This window comes from Heloderma suspectum, chromosome 5 (assembly GCF_057233095.1).
Source record: "Heloderma suspectum isolate Gila_16-S chromosome 5, 16-S_ref, whole genome shotgun sequence".
Taxonomy (NCBI): Eukaryota; Metazoa; Chordata; class Lepidosauria; order Squamata; family Helodermatidae; genus Heloderma; species Heloderma suspectum.
In genome coordinates, this window is record NC_139462.1 from 234,479,539 (window position 1) to 234,484,597 (window position 5,059).

A 5,059-nucleotide genomic window follows, 5' to 3' on the forward strand; every position below is an offset into this window, starting at 1 on the left:
ATCAGGAAAAACTTCCTGACGGTTACAGCAATACGACAATGGAACCCATAACCTAGGGAGGTGGTGGGCTCTCCCATACTGGAGGCGTTCAAGACGAGGCTGGACAGCCATTTGCCGGGGATGCTCTGACTTGGATTCCTGCATTGAGCAGGGGGTTGGACTTGATGGTCTTATAGGCCCCTTCCAGCCCTACTATTCTGTGATTCTCTGATTCTGTGTGGGACTACAGCTCCCATCTTCCCCAGCCAGCCAGCCAGTGGAAGGCTGGTTTGCACAGCGGGCAATGGGAAGGGCAGGACAAGAGGAAGGGGAGCAGAGCCACCAGCTCCAGGCTGAGTCAGGTGCAATGGAGGCTTTCCTGACGGGTCTCTGTCAAGCAAACCGGGGTTCATGCACAGATGATGCTTCTGGAATGTTTTCAAAGGCATCTCCACACAGAGCGCATTTGAGGGTAGGCTGACCTGGAGACCCCCAAGGCTAGAATGGGTATGTCCCAGTTGGCTCCCCCTTTTCCAAAAACCCACTGCCTTATATACCTTATTGTGACATTTGGCGAGCCATCCTGGGAACGTGTTTGGAGAGCAGGGGAGAAATATCTCAAACAGAATTCTCAGGGTAAAGCAATGCCCTCTGCGCACCGGTGGGGCATGGCCCAGTGGTGAAGCCCCTGTTTTGCCTGCAGAAGATTTTGGGTTCCATCCTCAGCAGCATCTCCAGATAGGCCTGGAAAAATCTCCTGTCTGAAGCCCTTTTCTTTATATTTTTCTTTAGGGCTTTTTAAAGAGGAGGAGAAGATGGCAGTGTAAGGATTTTCTTGGTCCTTGCAATTTACATTTGAGTTCAATATGGGGAGGGGGTTAAAGCTAATGGGCAACAGGGCAAGTGGGGGAGTAATATCCACTGTATTAAATGCATGCTGATGCTGATAAGGTTGGAAGGTTATCAAAAATCTCTTATCAACTGTGTCTTCCTTAGAAGGAAACTGGGCCATAAGTAGGGATGTATGAATCCTTTACCTGGCTCCGCGCAGGGGCATCTGCGGTGGGGGGGAGGTGCTCCATCCCTCCCCCTGGAATCCTCGATGGGGGGGAGGCACTCCGTCCCTCCCCCCGGAATCCTGCCCGGCCGGCTCCATTCCGCGGCCAAGCCACAGAGCCGCCGGCCGGCTTCAGCCGCCCACAGCCGGACATCCGGCCGCTGGGCAGCCCTGCAGGGACACAAATGGTGGCTGTCGTAGCCGCTGCCATTTGCGTCCCTGTATTGAGCCATGATAGGCTATGTAAATATTTACGTAGCCTATCACGGCAGGGAGAAAAACCCCAGCGTACGCAAATGGCGGTAGCCGCTGCCATTTGCGTACGCTGGGTTTCCCCCCCCCCCACGGTGATAGGCTATATAAATACTTACGTAGCCTATCACAGCCTCCACAGGAATGCAAATGGCATCCCTGCGTTAGCTGTGATAGGCTACGTAAGTATTTACGTAGCCTATCACGGCTACTGAGAGGAGGAAGCAAATGGCGGCCGCAGGATGGCCGCCATTCGCAAGGCAGCACGGACGGGAGCAGGTAAGTGCTCCGTTTCACACACCTTTTGTGGGGTGGGGGCGGTGCATGCCTTTCATGGGTTGGGGGGTGGGGGTTTCAATCTGTGACGGATTTCGGGGGGCTGAATGCACTGGCATTCGGCCTCACTGAGATCCGTCACGGAATTCTCTGACATCCCTAGCCATAAGCAAGGGGTCATAGATGAGAACACATTGTGGTTTAGGATTCCGCTGCCTGGAAATAAAGGGAAGAAAAAAGGAGCTGTTGACCACTTAAAAGGAGAACTTAGACTTGTTTTACAGTAAACAAGAGTTAGGCGGGAATATTTGGGAAATGTGTCATGAGATGGGACGTATAGGATGACATGGACCAATAGTTGTAAAGATTTTGGGATATGTATTAGAGGGGAGGACACCAACTTTGAGGGGGTATATAATGGGGTACATGGAAGAGATCTGGGTCTCCTTTCTTTACTCTGGGCTGAGCCTGCTACACTGTGGTCTGTGTTGTAGGCCATGGTTCCCTGGCAGTGCCGGGGAATAGAAAGGAGAGAGAGGAAAGTGCAGAAGAAAAAAGAGGGAGAAAGGAAGACATCCGTTGGGGTTCAGAGATGACGCTGGACCATGGCTTCGCGTCCTGCGGAGGAGCACAGGCGTGTGCCGTGGGCGCCCGTGCTACCTGCTTCCTCTGCAGGTGAGAAGAAGAGCCTGAAGGCAACCAATCCCATCTCCAGTAAACCACCGTTACCCATTGTGTTCAATCTCAGCACAGAAGTGTTGGCAGGAGGTGGCCATTGTTTTGCCCACAAACCAGAAACCCACATCTTGTCTGGATCCTGGTTTGTGATCCTGGTTTGCAGGCAGGGGAAGGGCAGGAGGAGAACACAGGTTCAGCTGGCTTGAACGACTGAACAGCCCCAGACAAAAAGAGAAGAAGGGTAGGCACAGCCAAGAAAGCATGTGCTCTGATTGCGGGCTGGCCATAAAGTGGGTTCCTCAGTCTGGGAAGCTACTAGACCAGCCTTTCACCACCTTGCACCCTCCAGCTGTGCTGGACTATAACTCCCATAATCCCCCCAGCCAGCAGGGCAAGGCAGGTTGCTTTGTTCCTGGGTCCTGACTAGGCACTGTGCTGCACAGGTTTCCTGCCGGTGGTCCCGACCCAATTCTGATCCATGTAGAACTTATGGGACTAAGGAAACTGCAGGTCACGTCCTTGGGACTGTTTGGCTTCTGCTGTGGAACGGGAGCCTCTCATTGGTGAGCTTTAGGAGGATGGCGTTCACCTTCAGAGGCTGCTCTTCCTAGCAAGGTGCTGTGTGGCACAGTTTTTGAGGGCTGGAGGGAGCCACTTTCTAAGCACATGTGACTAGGGGAATCCTTGTAGCCAGTAGATGGCGTGTTGTTCAGTCATGTCCGACTCTTCGTGACCCCACGGACCAGAGCACGCCAGGCCTTCCTGTCCTGCGCTCTCTCCCGGAGTGTGCTCAAGTCCATGTTCATTGCATCGATGCTCTCTAGCCATCTCATCCTCTGCCGTCCCCTTCTCCTTTTGCCTTCAGTCCTTCCCAGCATCAGGGTCTTTTTCAAGGAGTTTTCTCACCGCATTAGGTGGCCAAAATATTTGAGCTTCAGCTTCAGTATCTGTCCTTCCAATGAGCAGTCAGGCTTAGGGCCTCTTTTTGGCCTCGTTAGCCCATGAATCTTTACAAGGAAGAGGAGTTGCTGGGCTGGTATCTGTTGTTCTGAAATGAAGAAGGGCCTCCCTTCTCCAGCTGCTGCTGCTTCCCCGTGGGGCAGCCGTGTGGTGTAGGAAAGCGATTTCCCACAGTGAGTACTCTCCACCCAGCCCACAAGCTAGACAAAGAAATCCCTCACTGTGTGGTCCATCACTCTTACCCATTTTACAGATGAGAACTGTGGTGGAGAAACAGAACATTTAATACGTGTACCATGGATCAAGGGCACTGTTGGTATGTGCACATGCAAACGATCCAGATGCAGCCACGCCCCTCCTGAACAATGGCATATTCAGGGGTTTTATACCATTTTTCCTCCATTAGCACTCATGGGATCAAAGAGTGGTTCAGTCTGTTCTTTGTTGATAATACATCATGTTCCCAATTTCCAGGACTGACATTTGTTGAAGACAGATTGACATCTCCTTTGGACTCCCCAACATTTCTCATGGTTGCTTCTGTGGTCATAACGTGCTGTCCTCCTTTTTTATTGGCCCATGTCCATCTTCTGTAACTGATACTTTGGCAACCTTCAGCACTTACCAGAGCACCCCCATTTGGCCTTCCTGCAATAAAGCCATTCCTTCTCCATCACACCTCCCCTTCCTGACCTAGGCTAGAATACTTCAATGCACATGACAAGGAATGGTTAACAGTTAACCTTTTCACATTTCATAATGTTCTCAATGGACACTTAAATGTTTGGGGTTACAAAATACGTTTCAGGATGTTTACAAATTCAGGCTTGTCAGGGTCAAACTTTGCATTCTGTTTGTTTTCACACCACATTTGTTACATTGCAAAGAAAACAAGAATGCACTGCGGCCCCTGAAGTCTACAAGGTTATCTACTAGGAGCAGGGAGAGAAGTTATAGAGGGAAACAATCTCCATTGACAAAAATCAAGTAAAGGTGGATTTAAGAAATGAGAGAAATCAATAAAAGTGATAAGATATAAACTTAAATATTTAAGGGAAATATAAGTGGGTATGAGGAGACATTAGAAAGACAAGTTGAAGAAAAATAAAATCACACTGTATCAATACAGCCCAAGTCAAACCAAGAGGAACAATTTCCTGATCACACCAAATCAAGTTGTGACATAAACAAGTCAGGACAAACACTACAGATTTTACTCCAAAATATCCTCATAAACAAAATATAACAAACATTTATAAACTGAATAATAAAATCCAACATTCACAAAATGCAGCCAAACCTGTGTCAATTGCTAAACATGGAGATGAGCCTATTTCCATACTTTGTCCTCACATGCAGTAAATACGGAAAGAAAACATTAACAGAATGACCTTCGTGACCAACACCGTCAGTTCCCAACGAATCCCAAGAAGAATCTATTGCCGGCGAACACTGACTGCCAAACGCGTTTTGACTCTTCTGTGGCACATCGAAGGACTGTTAAACTCGTTCCAGAAACGGATTGCGAAGAGCCCCAAAAGGATCTCTCCAAACTGGAGGAAAGGGTATTAAAAATGACAAATGTGATTCAGTGCAAGCAAGTGCAAAGTGATGCGCGTTGGGGCAAAACATCCAGCGTCCCGTATACGCTGCAGGGTCTCAGCCGGTGGGGGCTGACCAAGCGAGGGGCCTTGGGGTGGCGATGGGCAGCTCAAAAAGATGTCAGGCCCAGGCGCAGCTGCCATAAAAAGGCAAAGTCCGCGCGGGGCATCCAGCAACCAGTCCAGCGCCACACCCGGCCAGCTCCCCGGCCTGTGCGCAGGGAACACCGGCGGGAGCGGGCGACGGAATTCCGGG

At 50.2% G+C, this 5,059-nt stretch overlaps 1 long non-coding RNA gene across 1 annotated transcript; it reads left to right on the top strand.

Annotated features, from left to right (window-relative positions):
- The first annotated feature begins 1,494 nt into the window (after nt 1-1,494).
- LOC146345396 (uncharacterized) lies at nt 1,495-4,797 on the top strand. The gene is made up of 3 exons (XR_014791899.1): nt 1,495-1,567; nt 2,059-2,239; nt 4,562-4,797. It is a non-coding gene; the product is annotated as an uncharacterized LOC146345396 (long non-coding RNA).
- The last annotated feature ends 262 nt before the right edge of the window (nt 4,798-5,059 follow it).